Consider the following 19198-nt stretch of genomic DNA (forward strand, 5'->3'; position numbering starts at 1 on the left):
TTCCAAAATACATCATATTCTCCTTAACTGACTAATCTAGCAGTAGATACCGGACACCTTGTCATCCTCATTAAGCTTGGGACCCTATTTATAAAAGAGTAAAAACAGATTGAACATTATTCAGAAAATGAGTGGCTGTGTGGAAGTGGGTATTTCAGTAATTTTAATTATTTATTTGTTTTTTCCAAATGTTCAAACAAGCTTGGATTTTAGCTCTAGGCACACCTGAAATTTTATTCTATACAATTTAAATTCCACTGTGCATTTCATACAAGACAACAAAATAAATTCAGAATAATGTATGTTAGTACTAGAATCTAAGAAAATGAAGTTATGATACCTTATTACGTGATTTTGAGAAACTTATGTGGTCTGTGAAAGATATACTGTCCAGCTAACATTACAGGACAATAAATAGCGGGCTAAGATGTATCATTGTGTCATGGTTTTATGTTTTTTTGTTTTAGGTTCTCAGTATTCCGCATCAAAACATCATGTAGTGTACCGGGAGTTAAAGTGTTAATGCTCCAATTCCAGGCACCTATCCCTATACATTACAGAAGGCATGGGATCTGGCCCTTCCGGGTGGGGCGGTCTCTTACTGCCTGGCAGTGGGTGCTGGAGGGTGCTTTCCTGGCCATTCCAAGCTTTTCAGGTTTGAATCAGTCTCGGGAACTCTCTCTCTCCTATTTTATTTGATTTATTAGTCTCAATTTCAATCAGATTGTATTATATTGTGTTATCTTGAATTTCGATATCATAGTTAGTAAAATAAGTTTTCCTCCATAGATTGTTGCCACTGTTTTTGTTTTCCTCCCTTCCTTCCCATTTTGTGGGGTGGGGAGGGGAGGGCAGGGGCCTACTGCCCCCTGTCACAGGCGTAAATTGAACTCGTTAACTCCGTGACACATTGGTATGCATAATGGGAGAATCCTTAATTGACCTTCCTATATAGATAAAACAATTTCACTTAACAGAATGAAAAACCATAGAATATGGGTCTTCCTCTATTCTTGTGGTATCCATATGTGTAACAGAACAAAAGAGCCTTAAAAACAAGCCCTGTGGCTTGTGATTATAACTAGAGCAGTAATACCATTATTTGGTGGCATATGTAGGATACAAAACTTGAAAACCAGTACACGAACGTGCAAAAATTGTACACAAATTCTCTTTTTATCTGTATCTGTATTAAGATCTCTCATCATTTATATATATATATATTATATATATTTATATATACATATAATGTTATCCCAAGAAGGTGGCACTCTGGGGAAATGTATTTAAGAAAAGTTAAAAATGTCACATAACAGAAAGAAGAGTAAGGAAAAAAGAGTGAAAAAAAGCACTTTGTGCATCAAAACCAAAGAAGAGAAAGAGGTTCTCCAAGTGCTGAAGTAGATTCCCCTGCAACATATGGAAACACCTCATTGGAGCAAAAATTTCCCTACAACCCATAAGGATCATAATACAGTCTCCTCATTGCAATCTATGAAGAAATTCACCATGGAGAAGATGGATATTTTCTAAATGTTTAGCAGCTTATGGAGAGACCACACAGGAACAGGATCCCCAACGTAGGTAGAGGAGCAAAACACTCAAGCCGATCCAGGGAGAAAGCAGGAAGTTGGAGGTACAATAGGAAAAACATGTAAATTCTCTCTTGTTTTTCAGTATTCAAATCTACCTTAATAAGTTTTTAACCCTGTCTTTCTGTCTACTCATGAGCTTAATCTTATTATCTCCATCTGTCCTGTTCAGGGTGGAGACTAAGAGGGTGGCTGGATGGCAGCTGATCAAGGTCAACTCACCAGATATCAATATAGCAACTCAGAAAACTAGTTTTAAGGCCGTATAGAACAGATATTTTGAGTGTGTGTATAGAACAGATATTTTGAGAGTAGATAAGCAAATATCTAACTGTCGTGATTTTACCAGAAAAAGTTGAGAAAGCAACTTGAAGATACAAAATATTTATTGAATTAAGTGTAGCAACCATTCTAAGGCTGGAGATTTAGAATCACTAAAGCCAATAATCTTTTATGGATGAGATAGTGAAGAAGATGTGCAAGATATTTAGATGAACCATGAGGACAGAATAGCAATCAGAGGAAAATTTATGGTGACATAAAGGACTGATATGGGACATGATGTTCTATATGCATTCCTAGAATGAATGCTGCCATCTTCTGTAGCTTTTTTTTTTTTTTTTTAATGAAGGTAAGCAAATGGAAATTGAATGTCTGAAAGGAGAGGTTTTTGAGCAATCCAATTTCAAATAAATTAGAAAATATAGACTCACGTGGTTTAAATGAAATTACCTAGGAATTAAGTTAGAAAAATTCCAAATTATGCAATCCAATAATGGAAGACAATTATTTATACTTGCTTTCTTAGTGAAGTTTTATAGTTAACTGAAACAAGCTTTCCAATCCCTGTAGCACTGAACAAATATTGTGTTTGCTAGCTCTGTTCTAACATGATTAATAGTGACTCAGTTTTGTTCTCTGCTTTATCCTAGTTTCCCAAGAAAGGAAGCCCTACGTTAGGAGCCATTTGTCCTTTGAAATAACCCAGGAGAGAGCTGAAGAAAGAAAATTTGGCTTTTGTTTTGGTTAAAAGCAACCAAAACAGATCAAAAGTGTTAGCTTCTTTTGAACTCTACAATACTAATACTAATTTTAAACAAAACAAAAGGGGTTATTTTTAAATAAGACCTAAAATATGACCAGTGTATTTGGTTAAATTTCATAGTAACATTTAAGTTGTTATAGTCATTTATTATTCATGAGAATTATTGACAGGAAGCTCAGTAAATAAAAGAGTAAGTAGTTTGCTCTGTAACTAATGCTTCCTATTTATTTCCATGAAAATTGAAACAGATAGAGAGACTGCAATTACACTATTTGATCAAGCAAATTCTCACCCACAAAACACTACTTTTCAATGAAGTCAACACCATTAACTGATTCACTTGGATGAGTTGATCAGATGTTCTTCATTTCATAGTAGGGCACTTGTGCATAGCTGTCCAAAACGTGGCTTGTCTTACACATTACTGTTGCCACTGCTGAAACTCATCACCCACTACCTCACTGTGCTCACATCCACTGTTTGGTCTCCATAAACATTCAGAACATTCAGCAAGCCTCAATTAATGTCAGTAAGTGCAATTTTTTTCTGCATGGAGGAATTCAATTACATACCTTTGCTTTACATGCACTTTCATGTCAGACTGCATTTGGTCAGATTGCCCCTTTTCTTCTATGTATCACAGGGCAATAAAATGTTAATGAGATATTGCTGGGAAGGTTCAGCTTCAACTACCATACCACCATCATCTGCCTCTGATATCATGGGCCAACATGATAAGATAGGAAGCATTACTTCTGGAGCAACCTTCGTACATAGAACATATTTGCCGAGAGACTGCTGACGACTTTTCATTCAAGAATGTCAGAAAGTAAGTGAAACAGTGAAAGAACAAACAATTCACATTGTAAACATATTGAAAATTAAAAAGAAGGCCACTCTAAACCAACCAATGAGGCAGAGGAAAGCCAGTTAAGAAATGAGTAAAAGTATGTCACGGAGTTCACTAGATCAATCTATGCCTGTGACAGGGGGGCAATATGCCCCTGCCCCCCCGCACTCCCCCCCCACGGCCCCACAAATGTGAGGGAAAAGGGAAAAGGGATAGGGAGATGGGAGCTGGGCTCAAGGAAGGATAAAAAAACAGCGGCAACGATTTGTGGAGGAAAATTTATTTTACTAACTATGGTATTGGAATGCAAGATAACACAATATAATACAATCTAATTGAAATTGAGACTAATGAATCAAATAAAATAGGGGAGAGAGAGAGATCCGGAGACTGAGTCAAACCTGAAAAGCTTGGTACAGCTAGGAAAGCACCCTCCAACATCCACTGCCAGGCAGTAAGAGACCACCCAACCAGGAAGGGCCAGCTCCCATGATTTCTGTGATGTACAGGGACAGGTACCCAGAATTGGAGCATTAACACTTTAACTGCCAGTGCACTACATGATGTTATGATGTGGAATACTGAAAACCAAAAATTGCAAAACCATGACAGAGTGGCAGAAATAACTTCAAAATCCTGTACCATTTGTTATATAAAAATTATTTGAGTTGAGACTATTTTGTCAGTGATATACAAGGGAGATTTTTTTCTCTAGAAAAGGTAGAAGAGAGGGCCTGATATGCTTAGCAGACCCAATTTATACAGAAGTCTTCTGCCTCTTGGAGTCTAGGGGACTCAATAGTATTCATCCCAACTGGTTGATGTCATTGTGAAACCTCATTTAATTATTTTTAAATGGTCTTGGGGATCCAGAGAAGTCCTAGTTAATGAGAAGGTAGCAAATATTATCCCAGTTTTCAATAAGGGCAAGAAAGAAGACTGGTAATTTCAGGCCTGTCTCACTTCAGTGCCTGCTAAAATTATGGAGAAAATTATTATTATGGTTATTGAAAAACTCCTGAAAGACAACACAGTCATTTGTCACAGCCAACAGTTTATGGGGAGAAAGACCTGTTCAACCAACTTAATCTCCTTTTATGACAGTGTTACCTATTTGAGTAATCAAGGGAAGCAAGCTAATGCAACAACTCAGCAACAACTATAACACTGATTTTATCAATACTGTTTTTCTCCTAAAGTCAAAATATGTAATCATACTAGACACTGAAGAAAATCAACCTTGTCCCAAATGAAACCAGGACAGAGAGATACACTGACAAGTTAGAGGACTGAGCAATCACCAACAGTGTGAGATTTAACAAGAACAAGTGCTGGATTCTGCACGTGGGAGAGCAGCCCTGTAGAAAAGGATCTTGGGTTTCTAGCTGATAGCAAGATGAATCTGAGTCAGGACTGTGCCCTGACAGACAAAAGGGACAGCCATAAACTGGTTGTCCAGCTCTGCTAGCTGATGGAGAGAAAGGATTGTCCCACTCTGCCCTGCACTGCTGCAGTTGCACCTCAAGTTATATGTAGTTTTGGATTCCACAATATAAGAAATACATAAAACTATTAGAGAATGAAGGGTCTAGAGGGCAATATATATGAAAAACATTTGAAGTCACTTGTTTTATTCAGCCTAGAGAAGAGGAGATTGAAGGGTGACCTCATTACACTCTATATCTTCCTCATGAGAGGGAGCAGCAAGGCAATCAGTCTGCTGGAGTTCAAGAGGCATTTGGACAATGCTCTCAGAAATATGTTTTGAATTTTGAGTAGTCCTGTGTGGAGCAAGGAGTTGGAATCTGTGTTACTTATGGATCCTTTCCAACTCAGGATATTGATTGTATGATTCTACAAATGTATAAGGCATAGAAAAATTAAACTCCAGTATTCCAAACAATATACAGAGACAATGAATAATCTAATAAATGTCCGATGATTGTGAAAACTCTTATCACCCAAAGCCACAGCTGCCTTACTATCCACTAAAACTTAGTGTTTCTTCCTATTTTTAAAATTATTTTCTTATTCCTGTGCAAGTCTTGAATTTCAAGATCTTTGTTGTCAGCAGCAATTCAGCATACACATAACTGTATTCTGCATGAATAAGTGATAAGTGCAATCACTTAAATTTGAAAATCCATCTGAAATTTTATTATCTTCAGATGGGATATTAGCAGCATAATTATTTTAAAATATATGTATGCTATAGATGTAGAGAGCTTTAGTGAATGCCATTCCCTAAAAACAAACAAACAAAAATATTAAAATTGAATTATTTTTAACAATATAAATACATACATACATACATACATACATATATATATAAAATCACCAGCCTGAAACTGATGTTTAAATTGGGAAAAGATATACTGAGTTACAAGAAGGGAAAAATAATATTATTTTCCTGCCTACTGGATACATCAGCAACTATGTTCCTATTTCAGGATTCAGATGAGCATTCCATGACAGCAGATTATCTAGTGATAAATACAGCTATAAGTTTAAGGTACTATTCAGAAAAGCCTACTAATCCTATGGATTTAAACATGCATTGTAATACTTTGCTGAATTGGGCTAATTTTCTCTAAGAAAAAGAGGCTCTAATTTGAAACTGATTTGAAAAGTTTGTATTTTTCTCAAGAAATATCCTTTCTCTTCTACAGAATAGTGGACAAAATTCTGCATTGCCTGGCACGTACAATCAGGATTTTATGAGGTGCTTTTGAGCCTTTGAAATATTAGTTGCTAGATATAGAAATTAAAATAACCAGACAGATAATATATCAGCTTGCATCTTTATACCATCATTAACAGTTTTGCTACTGAATAATAATGAAGAAAGCTCACTTAACAAATCTGGATTTTAAAACATAGTCTGAAGAAAACTACTTATTTTTTTCTTTTTCTTTTTCTTTTTTTTTCTTTCTTTTTTTTTTTTTTTTTAAACCAGGATTCTTTTTCTCCACAGTCTGAGATAAAATAGTTCATTTTGAAATTGCAACTTCAAAAAAAATCATGCCATGTTCCTCCATTATTAAGAAGGATTAAAACCTACAAAGTGAAGTAGTCTACTAAATGTACCACTGATCTCCTAAGTGCTAGCTGGGGAATATGCCTATTGTTATCCTCTCATCCTTAGTTCTGACTGTATAAAAGTATTTAGCATAAGTAACACGTATTAAAATGTCAATAAACTGTCTGTGGTATTTGAGACATAGTTAGCATTTTTATTGAGCTCTTGTGTTAGCATTTTTGGAAAGTGACTTTCATTAATTACCAATTTAAATCCATACTTTGATATCACAGGTTACTATTAAATGGGTCATTTCAACAGTAATAGCTCTTTCCATGAGCAATACTTCAATTTCAGCAGATTTATGTAATTAAAGTATGCATGTACCCCAAACTATTTGTCACAGTAACTAGATAGATTTAGACATCTACATGATAGTGTTCTTGCTAAAAGACAATATTCTGCTTCACTTTTCTTTTCAATAACATTTCCATTTCCTGTAATTTAGCTTGATTAAGAAAAACTATTTATTTACCTATCAGAGAAAATGCAATAATTTTAGATGTCAAGTACAACTAGGGAGATATAACTGCTAAAATCTCAACTTTATTTCTTTGAGGGTTTTATGCTGAAATCATTTGATATTATTCAATAATTAGCATACTATATCAAAGGCTGTAGCCAAAGAGTTGTGAGCTTTTCTGTTACAAATTGCACCATTAAGGATATTAATTGAGCCTGAGCAAATTTAGTTTATACTAATGCAAAAGCAAAATTTGTGTAGACTGCAATTTTTAACCGCCAAAAAATAACAAAAGTTCAGAGTCAATGACCTATAAGAATAAAAAAAAGCCAAAGCATTTGAAGATATTAAACATAAATTCAAAATTAATATTTCTGAATTTTAGATGGAAAACTGAAACAGCATAAACTGATGTTGATTTAAATAAATTGCATTTTTTGGTGGGAAGAACTAGTTCCATCCAACAAGTAACACGCATTCACTCATGAAAAGTCAAAGCTTCACATGACATTTCTGAGAAAATAAATCTTAATATTTTATGGTCCCCAGATCTAGAAAATTTTCTCCAAGTCCTTTGTTTCTCTTTGGGTAATTGTAATGATTCCAGAAATTGCTAATTCTAGAAAGATGGTATAGGAAAGACCCATTTGATTGCTAGACAAAATAATTAAACTCAATAAAGACTACTTTAGAAAGACCATGTTTGGATCATCATTAAATGAAAAGTTTTCTAAGTCCATCATGTAGCAGGGAGTTTAAAGTTTACTGGAGTGGCTGCTGTCACTGAATCACAGAATCACAGAATATCAGGGACTGGAAGAGACCCTGAAAGATCATCTAGTCCAATTCCTCTGTCGGAGTGGGAACACCTAGATCAGGTCATGCAGGAATGCATCCAGGTCAGTTTTGAATGTCTGCAGAGAAGGAGACTCCCCAGCCTCTCAGGGCATACTATTCCAGTGCTCTATCACCTTCACTGTGAAGTAGTTTTTTCTCATATTTATGTGAAACCTTCTATGTTTCTGCTTGCACGCACTGTCCCTTGTCCTATCACTGGATGTCACTGAGAAGACCGTGGCTCCATCCTCCTGGCACTCATCCTTTACAGATTTATAAACATTAATGAGGTCACCCCTCACTCTCCTCCAAGCCAAAGAGACCCAACTCCCTCAGTTTTTCCTCGTAAGGGAGATGCTCCAATCCCTTAATCATTTTTGTGGCTCTGCACTGGACTCTCTCAAGACATTCCTTGTCCTTCTTGAACTGAGAGTCCCAGAACTGGACACAATACTCCAGATGCGGTCTCACCAAGGCAGACTAGAGGGGGAGGAGAACCAGTCTCAACCTAATAAACACACCCCTTCTAATACACCCCAGGATGCAACTGGCGTTCTTGGCCACAAGGGAACAGTGCTGGCTCATGGTCATCCTGCTGTCCACCAGGACCCCCAGGTCGTTTTCCCCTAAGCTGCTCTCCAGCAGGTCAGTTCTCAATCTATACCGGTAACTGGAGTTGTTCTTGCCCAGATGCAAGACTCGACACTTGCCCTTGTTGTATTCAATTAAATTTCTCCCCACCCAACTCTCCAGCCTGTCTAGGTCTTGCTAGTTAGCAGCACAGCCTTCTAGTGTGTCAGCTACACCTCCCAGTTTTGTGTTATCAGCAAATTTGCTCACAGTGCACTCTATTCCATCATCCAAGTTGTTGACTAATATGTTCAATAGCACTGGTCCCAGTTCCGATCCTTGAGGGACTCCAGTAGATACAAGCCTCAAACTAGACTCCGTCTCACTGACCACAACTCTCTGGCTTCTTTCCTTTAGCCAGTTCACAATCCACCTCACCACCCAATTGTCCAGACCACACTTCCTCAGTTTAGCTGTGAAGATACTGTGGGAGACAGTGTCAAATGTTTTACTGAAATCAAGATATGTATCACATAATAATCAAGATATATATCATATAATAATTTGTAATGAATCACAGAATCACAGAATTGTAGGGGTTGGAAGGAACCTCCAGAGATCATCGAGTCCAACCCCCCTGCCAAAGCAAGTTTCCTACACCAGGTCACACAAATAGGTGTCCAGGCAGGTCTTGAATATCTCCAGAGAAGGAGACTCCACAACCTCCCTGGGCAGCCTGTTCCAGTGCTCCGTCACCCTCACCATAAAGAAGTTCTTGCACACATTTGTGCAGAACTTCCTATGCTGCAGTTTTTGGCCGTTTCCCCTTGTCCTGTCTCCACGTACTGCTGAAAACAATCTGGCCTCACCACTCTGCCCCCCACACCTCAGATATTTATAAACCTGGATCAAGTCCCCTCTCAGTCTTCTTTTCTCAAGGCTAAACAGACCCAGTTCATTCAGCCTTTCTTCACAGGGGAGATGCTCCAGGCCTTTCACCATCTTTGTGGCCCTCCGCTGGACTCTTTCCAAGAGATCCCTGTCTTTTTTGTACTGGGGAGCCCAGAACTGGACACAGTACTCCAGATGAGGCCTTACCAGGGCAGAGTAGAGGGGGAGGATCACCTCCCTCGCCATGTTGGCCATGCTCTTTTTAATGCACCCCAGAATGCCATTGGCCCTTTTGGCCACAGGGGACAATGAACATTGTCTTTGTTTTACCAGACACAGTGAGTGTTTTTTGTTTCCTTTTAGAACTATTTCTAAAGAGTTTTCCAAAGATATAAGACTTTCCTAAAGATATAAGGTAGCACAAGCAGCAATTGCTGTTCCTTGATGATTAAAACAAAAACAACAACAACAACAAAAAACAGGAAAAATATTTCTGTATTAACATATACATAGATTTGAATTTTCACCAGTAAAATGTATCAAAATTTTTGAATTAGCAGATGTGGTAAATAAAATGCAATGTAAAAATATTTAGTTTATTTTTACAAACTTATTAGGTCTTTTTTTTTATTTTATTTCGTCAGTGGAAATAAAAATGCTGTATTGTGCAACAATAGTTATTTAATGTTAAAAGAGGAATGGGGATAAATGATTGGTTTTAAGGGTACTGTCAGCTTGGGTATCAGAAGTGGTGTTTCAGGATTTCTGCAGCTCAGATTATCAACAAATAACATAGAATTGATGGATGAGTAGTGTCATGACAAAGATGGTACTACATTTTAAGAACAAAATATAATCTGACTGAAAGAACTGAAAAAAGAATCTCACTAAGTTCAAAAAACGTTGGAAAAAATCAGTGCGGAAAATTGCAAATGAAGGCACACGGGAAAATACAATTTTATCTTTTGATGGGCTTAAATTTTGCTTTTAATCAGTCGACAGAGACATCAGCATAACACTTTGGAAAAGCCAACTTAGTGTTCACTTGATGTCAGAAAAAGCAAACTGGACATTAGATATTATTAAGAATAGAGAAAAACAGGAAAAAAAAAAAAGGCTATAATATGAATATATCTGTGGTATTCTTATATCCCCAATATGGTCTAACAGTTCAGTTCATCTGCAATCAAGAAGACCATAATTGATACTAAGAAAAATGCTAAGAGATGTAAAATAATGAAAAAGCAATTAAATAGAACCAGACTCAGATTCAAAAAAGAATAGGTGGTGGGATCTGATCAAAGTATATAAAATAATGCATGCCGTAGAACAGATAAACATTATATCATCATGCAATATTTCTGATAACACAAAAAGTAGGGGCAGTAAAATAAGATTAAGGTTTAAAACAAAATGAGGGAAGTAGTTTTCAGAGAATTTCATTAAATTATGGCACTCATCGCTGCATACTATTTTGGATGCCAAAAGGAGGGGAGTCAACTCTTTGAAAGGGTAGACAATACCAGGACAAAAGGAAATGGTTTTAAGGTGACGGAGGGAAGATTTAGGTTGGATGTCAGGGGGAAGTTCTTCACAGAGAGAGTGGTGTGGTGATGGAACATGCTGCCCAGAGGGGCTGTGGATGTCCCATCCCTGGAGGTGTTCGAGGCCAGGTTGGATGGGGCCTGGGCAGCCTGGTCTAGTATTAGATTTGGAGGTTGGTGGCCCTGCCTGTAGCGGAGGAGGGGGGTAAGGGGAAAGGGGTTGGAGCTTCATGATATTTGAGGTCCCTTCCAACCAAAGCCATTCTATGATTCTAAGTCCAACTGGGATCAAAAACTACATTAGACAAATTAATAGGAGAAATATCCGGCAAGGTGTATTAAATACTATGACATGAATTGCTTAGAAATTGCTTAGAAAGGTCTTCAGTAAGAGCTTGCCAAAAACTGTTACATGTTGGCAGAAGTGCTATTCTGAACTTCCATAAACATACAGCCAAGGTTAAATGGGTCTCCAGCTTAGCTTAAATCCATTTTTATATTTTTAATTATTCTGTGAAGTATCCTGTTGTTTGAAGCATATCTTGAAATACTTATTTGTTCTAGATTTCTTTTCTTTTCTTTTTGTTTGATTTTCATGAAGTGGGAATGAGGCTGTTAAATCTTCCCCAGTCTTTTCCAGATACACTGTATCAGACCTATGGATAGGTGAACCAGTTGCAAAAACAAAAAAGGAAATAACCTAAACTTTCATCCCAAAGTTTCAGTGAACTGCAACATCTTTTGAGGTTCAACATGCTCAGATAATGAATTTCCATGACTCTCTGCATCCTAGTTCAAGGCATGAGTAGAAATGGAACAGCCAAAAGACTTTGTTAATATTTCTTTCCTAGGGGGAAAAAAAAAAAAAAAAAAAAAAAAAAAAAAAAAAAAAAAAAAAAAAAAAAAAGCAAACAAACAAAAACTGGAAAATAAATTACATAAATCACCCTAACATCCCACATTTCCCAATTTGATTTCCAGATCAACGAGCTTTGATTACCTTTGCTACATGCTGATGGGAGGGCATAGCAAAGAAAAGAGGGGGAACTGCATTGTTGAACTTAATAGAATCAATAAACCATAAATGTCAGTTCTCATTAATCTTGCTTCTATCTTATAGTTCTCCACAAAATGTCTGTGTTCCTAAGGATAAGATACTGGATACTGTGAGATAAGTTATAACATCTTTGTCCTTTGATCAGGTCTCACAGACGTTTCTTAAAGAAATTTTTCTAAAAAAGGAAGGAATTCTGTATATGAATTATTTATTAAGGGTTAATACACACACACACACACACACAAAAAAAAAAAGAACACAAACACAATTCTTAATAGTCCAGGGCATCTCTATGTTACTTATTTAGGTAAGTTAATATTGTATACCATTTGTTTGTTATATAAAACAAATTATTATTACATTATATTTTTTCTTTTAAACAAATACATATATAAGCATAATAAATTTTTATACTTAGGGTTTATATGTAATATTCCTTCCTTTCTTTCTTTCATGAGAACACAATACTTTCTTCCTATTTTCAGTCTCCCTGTAGTTGTTTTTCACTTTGCTTACTTTAGTCATCTTTTAAAAAAATTATTTAAATTTTCTCTAACTTCTTCCCATTTCTTTAAACATAATCTTTCAGATATATTATTAGCTCAGTGGCTGAGTCAGTTTTACCCAAGCTTTATTTGAATGGTCCCAAACAAAACAGAAAATATATATATATAAATATAATTCCAACTAGTAATATCTTGACAAACAAACAAACAAAAACAAACAAACAAACAAAACCCTGGATATTTCTAACATCTTATTCATCCACGGTAATTTTTGTCATTTCAAAACTTAGTCAACAAACTAGAATATCTTAAATTTTTATTTTGTAGTGGTTTAAATACTTATCAGCAGCTGAGTATTACACAGTTGCTCTCTCCCTTCTCATCAGGACATAAAGGGGAGAAAATACAATGAAGATAAAAGCTCATGGATTGAGATAAGGATGGGGAGAGCACTAATCAATTACTGTCATAGGCAAAAGAAACTGAGCTTGGGGAAGACTGATGTAATTTATTGCCATTTAATACCAAACTGCATCAATGAGAAGTAAACCTGTGGAGGAGTGCATGGTGCAGGTGGATGTGGCCTGAAGAAGGCTGCAGCCCATGGAAAGCCTGCAATGAATCTGATTGTCTGGCTCCACTTTGGATCAACATGGACTGAAGGAGAAACAGAAGAGATTGACGATGAAAGAAAAGCAGAAATGAAGCATTTTGAACTGAACTTTCCCCTTCTCCATTCCCCTGTGCCACCTGGAGGCAACAGGTAGAAAGCAGGTGTGGAAAAGGTGTTTTAGTTCTCACTTATCTAATAAATTATTAACTTGGGGATAGGGAATTTGAAAATAGCTACAGTCTACCACTGTTAAGCCACCACATATACTTCTGTGGCTGAATATTTTTAGGTCACATATAGTACGTGGTACAAGAACTTCTCATCATCCTGCACAGAACTCATAATCCCCTCCCAGCAAATGACCTACATCGTTCTAGACTGAGGTCAAGTTTAACTTAGACTTCATTTGTTTTTTGTTTTGTTTTTACTTATTTCATTTTTTTCATTATTTCTCTTCCTGGCAAATCCAACATGAGGTAGATCTTTTTACAGAATTTTAGTATTTCAGTAAAAAGCTCTTATTTTTTCAGAAGACTGAATTCACAGTGGTTATTGCACTTACATACTCTCATGGCTGGGTTCTGAGGCACCTCTTCTAAAGACAGAAACAGAAATCATCCCCAGTTTCTGTTTTGTAAAAAGAAAAGTAAATTACTGGTGCCACCAAAATCACATGTGAATAGCTGCAGCATGAAGATTAGTAAACTAGAAACTAGTCTTAACAAAATGTTTCTTCTTCATTCAGCCTGACAAACAACTTTGCCTGATGTCACTTAAAGTAGCTATACTGCACTGTATTCCACTGAGATACAGATGAATTTCTTTTGCTAAAATCATGAGCTTTTTCAGAACTATTTCTATCTCAACTTCAAGGGTTTTTTCCTAATTTGTTCTGCTGCATACTGAAAGCGTGTTTCTTTCTTTTTTTTTTTTCTTTTTTTTTTTTTTCTTCCTGTTGTTGTTCAAATCTGAGTACAACATTAAGCTACTCTACTGTAGCAATATAAATCAGTCTTTCATGGTCATCAAGTTTAAGAAACTGAATTTCAAGGAAAAAGACAGTTCTTTTTCTATAGAGCAAATCATGACCTTTATCTCAAAGAAGTACTCAATTCAGACAGATATGATTCATCTTTCTTTATGTAACAAACTATGAAAAAGGAAAATGGTCCTGCACATTCAATTTTTCTTATACCAAAACATGAAGATAAGAAAATGAGAATAAACACAGCAAAATAAAAACTGTGAAGTTAAGAACATACATATTTAATTTCACTATTTAATCATTTTGAGACAGACACTTGCCTTATTGGAATACAAACCAGTATAAACAATTGCACAGAGTTGATGTCCTAACCGTACTTTCCAAGAAGCTTATACGTGTGTATCTCAAAATTTTCAAGTGTAGGCAAGAACCATTTCTTTCCAAGGAGCTAAGGAATGCTTCTTCATCTGCGGTACACACCAGTGCTTTCTTTCCTTACTTTTTTTTTTTTTTTCACAGAAGCAACACAAGCTCTAGTGATGAGCTCAGCCATACTCAGTAGTGAGACCACTGAAGCCTAATGAAATCAGCTGTGTCTGGCCTCCTCACTGAGGCTGCATCTGCAGCCCAGGCACTGCAAACACCTGGGCATCTCTTCCAACATAATAGGATAGACAGATTCCTCACAGGACTTCTAAATGGCAGAGTTTATGAGTGTTTTCAAATGTGTGCTCTAGCCACTTCACTACTGCACATTTGGATGAGAGCTGATGTGCACCATGGCCAATTCCACTATCTTTTGCATGTTACTGTCACTGAGAGGGAGTTCAAAAACTGAGGAAGGAAAAGGCTATGGGGCACTTTAGTAGAATATTCCTGCATATAAAGAGAATAGGACTTTTCAACAGCTGCATTTCCTTACCAGTTGAAACACCTCTGACTTCAAGTCATGCTGTGAGAACTATTCAATTCCTAGAAAGAGAAATTAAATGAATTCAAACAACTGTAATGTTCCCTCTATTATTTTCTATTGTGCAGAATTTTACATTTATGATTCTTTAATTTAATTATTTCCTTCTGGTCTCTCCTAACTGTAGCTGGCCAAAGAGAGAGGCTGAGACAGAGCATCAGTCTGTGAGACAAAACTCTCAGTCTGAGAAACACCTTGGAATGAGAGAGGAAGAATAAGAGGCATTCTGAACCAACATGTGCTGACAGCCCTGTCTGAAGTCCCTGTAAGGAGAAGAAACTAAGGCGGGGCAGTTTCCCACCTTGAGGAGACAAGCCACAATAACATACGGAACAATAAAATGGCACTCTGGGCTGTAATGTCTCTGTAGCCTGGTAGATTTAGTGATCTTGAGGAAGATGGGCCTGGTAAAAAGCAGAGTCAAGATCCTGAATTTCAGGAAAGCAAACTTCAGGCTATGTAAGAAATTACTGGATGAGGTACCGTGGAAAGCTGTCCTAAGAGACAAAAGAGCAAAGCAGAACTGGCAGCTCTTTAAGGAGGCCTTTCTGAGAGCAAAAGAGGTCTCTCTCCCTATGTGCAGAAAAACAAGCAGAGAAGAGAGGTAACTGACATGGCTGATCAAGGACCTACTGATCAAGCTGAGGGATAAGAAGGAGATATATAGGCAATGGAAGCCTGTGGAAGGGACATGTACAGACAGTGGAATGGATGTGTGACCTGGGAAGAATAGAGGGATGCTTCACAGACATGCAGATATGAGATCAGCAAAGCCAAGATGCACATGGAACTGAAATTGGAAAAGGATGTGAAAAACAACAAGGGATTCTACAGGGACATATGTCAGAATAGATAGACCAAAGAGAGTATGAGAAATGAGAAAACTGGCTATCTCAGACATGGAGGAGGTTGAGGACTCAACAAGTTATTTACCTCAGTCTTCACTGGCAGCCAGTCTTCTCATGTCTCTAACATTCCCAAACCTCATATCCCTGAACCTTTAGGTAAGGGCTGGAAGAGCAAAATCCCCCCCACTGTAAGAGCAGAGCAAGTGCAAGACTGCCTCATGAGACTGAATGTGTTTAAAAGTTTATGGGGCCCAATGACATGCATCTCAGGGTCCTGAATAAACTGGCTGATGTAGTTACCAGGGTACTCTCCATCATATTTGAAAAGTCATAGACATCTTCTGAAGTCTCTGGTGACAAGAAAAAGGGAAATATCACTCGCATTTTTAAGGAAGAGAGAAAGACCCAGAGAACAACAGACAGGTGAGTTTCATGTCTGTGTCTCCAAAGATCATGGAACAGATCCTCCTGGAAGCTATGTTAAGGTACATGAGGGATGAGCAGGTAATCTAAGACAGTAAGCACAGATTCACCAATCGGATCGGCAGATCTTACCTGACTAATATGGCAGTCTTTTATGATGGACTTGCAGCATCAGGAGACCAAGGAAAGGCAACAGATGTAGTCTACCTGGACTTCTGGAAGAATTTTGATGTGACCCCACACCACATCCTTATCTTTAAATTGGAGATATACTGATTCAAGGAGTGAACACTGTTGGATAAAGAACTCTCTGTATGATCACAGCCAGAGGTTAGTGGTCAGCAGCTCTTTACCCAGTTTTCCCCCAGCCTGGCCTGTATTCCCCCAGGAGTCTGTCTTGGGACTGATACTCTTTAATATCTTTATCAATTACATAGCTGATGGGATCAAGTGCAAGCAAGTTTGTGGACAAGCAAAGCACCAAGCCAAGTGGTGCAGTTGCTATGGCAGAAAGAAGAGCCACCCAGCGGACCTGAACAATCTTCAGAAGTGAACCCATGTGAACCTAATGAGGTTTAACAAGGCCAAGTGCAAGGTGTTGCACTTGGGTAAGGGCAATCCCAGATGCATATACAGACTGAGAAAACTCACTGAGAGTAGCCCTACAGAGAAGGATCTGGGACTTCTGGTTGGTGAAAAAATTAACATGAGCCAGCAGTGTGCATTTGCAGCCTGGAAGGCCAACAGTATCATGTAGGCTTCATCAAAAGAGAGATGGCCAGCACGGTGAGGGAAGTGACTGTCTTCCTTTACACTGCCCTTGTGAGTGCCCATCTGGAGAACTGCATCCATGTCTGGGGCCATCAACACAAGAAAGATGTGAGGCTGTTGGAACAGGTCCAGCAGAGGGCAATGGAGATGATCAGAAGACTGAAGAATCTCTCCTACGAAGACAGGCTGAGAGCTAGTCTTGTTCAGTCCAGAGAAGAGAAGGCACATCTCATAGTAGCCTTCCAGTACTTAAGGTGAACTTATAATCAAGAGGGAAACCAACATTTTGCATAGGTAGATAGTGATAGAACAAGGCCGAACAGTTTTAAACTAAAAGAAGGGAGATTTAGATTAGATGTTAGGAGGAAATATTTCATTAATCGGGGGATGAGGCACTGGAAGAGGTCCAGAGAAGTTGTGGATGCCTTATCACTGGAGATGTTTAAGGCTGGATGGGGTCCAGTGCCACATGATCTAGTGGCTGGCAACCCTGACCATAGCAGGGAAGTTGGAATTGTCTGATCTTTATGGTCCCCTCCAAACAAGCTGTTCTTTGGTTCTATGAAAGGGTTTATTGAGCAAAATAGGACTGTCTTAATCTTTATCTTCTGAAATAAATAATACATAGGGCTTTCGGACAAACAGAGAACTTTTACCAAAAACTTGACAAGATTCTAATCTTTGCAATTTTAATGGAGATAGCATTGGCTATTATTATTGTTTGTTTGTTTGTTTTTTAATGTCTTCCTGACCTACACATCAAATGAATTGTACCTAATTCATGTTTTATCCTGATCCTTCACTACTGAGCCAATTTCTTTCTCTCCGAAAGATAATTAACACAGATGGATATCCATATGAATTATGTCTCTTCTTTGTGTTTAATTTAACATAAACCAACCTCCACAGCATTCAGTAATTGATTGTTGATTAAAACAAGTGTTATAAATTAAAGCTAAGCACACAGCCCACAGCAGATAATCTCCATTTCTATCTTTGCAATAGAATTGCATTGAAATGTTAAACAATTATGTTCACACTTTTTTCAGCAAATCTGTTATGCATTTTAAGCTCCAGCTGCTTATTGTCAGATAGAAAACAATGTCACCTGCTATCTCCGATCAAACTTTCTGGAATCTACCCTATGACAAAAAGGCAGAGAAAAGCGGTTCATTTATCACTACCAGAAGATTTATTGGTCAGCCATAAACAACTGGATCTCATAGAAATTTCAGTAGACTTCTCTGTCAGTTGAAGCTATCAGAGTTAAAGAAGAATCTGAATATTTTTGAGCTTTTTGCTCCCAATAACTGTCTCACTCCTTTCCTTGCAGAAAAAAATATACTACAGAGTCCTAGAGTAGTAGGACAGCACAGGCTTAAAGAATGATCTATTTTAGAATGAGGGATGAGTTTTTCTCTTTGGAATAAGTTTGGTAGAGGCCAAAGAGGTTAATTCATACTACTGACAGCATTTCAGAGGTAAAATTCCTGTGGGACTTGGAAATAAATAATAAAAATTCCTTGAGATTTGCATTTGTCACTAAGTTTTTGCCGGCATGCTACATTCTGTGGAGCAGTGCCCTACAGTGATAGCAAGATAAATGATACGAAAATTTTTATGCGAATTTCATAAAAATGCAATTTACTGTGTAAAAATTATACACACACACACGCATATATATTTGTGAATCCAAATGTTAGAGATTAAAGAGAGGAGCTTGTATTCTTCAAGCTCACATAAATACTGTACTTCTCAGCTCAATGCTTGGATCATTCATTAAAACCACAACTTATTTTTGGCAGTTCTATAAATAATTTGCAAATAAAATCAATATATATATATATAAAAGTTGAAATTCTTTTAGGTCAGAATATTTTATAGTGAATTTGTTTTCAATTAATTTAATTTTGTTTAATTAAACAGAAATATATCTTTCTTTCTTTTTCTAAATAACAGAATGCATGAATTTGTATATGTACAAACATTCAGAGTGTGCTATCAAATTTACTTTAAGACAAAGCTCACACCTATAATCATCCTACAGAGTATGTTTTGGAGCTCAGTTCCTCATTAAGTAGTGCATAATATGCAACATTTCATAAACTTACATACATTTTTTAGATAACTGCAGTTTTGGAAAAAAAAATATCG

At 37.1% G+C, this 19198-nt stretch overlaps 1 long non-coding RNA gene across 1 annotated transcript; it reads left to right on the forward strand.

The window, feature by feature from the left end:
• Positions 1 to 482: 482 nt before the first annotated feature.
• LOC146545740 (uncharacterized) lies at positions 483 to 11792 on the forward strand. Its single transcript, XR_014880969.1, has 2 exons — positions 483 to 1636; positions 2525 to 11792. It is a non-coding gene; the product is annotated as an uncharacterized LOC146545740 (long non-coding RNA).
• Positions 11793 to 19198: the final 7406 nt, after the last annotated feature.

This window comes from Meleagris gallopavo, chromosome 1 (assembly GCF_905368555.1).
Source record: "Meleagris gallopavo chromosome 1, MGAL_WU_HG_1.1, whole genome shotgun sequence".
In the NCBI taxonomy this organism is placed as follows: domain Eukaryota; kingdom Metazoa; phylum Chordata; class Aves; order Galliformes; family Phasianidae; genus Meleagris; species Meleagris gallopavo.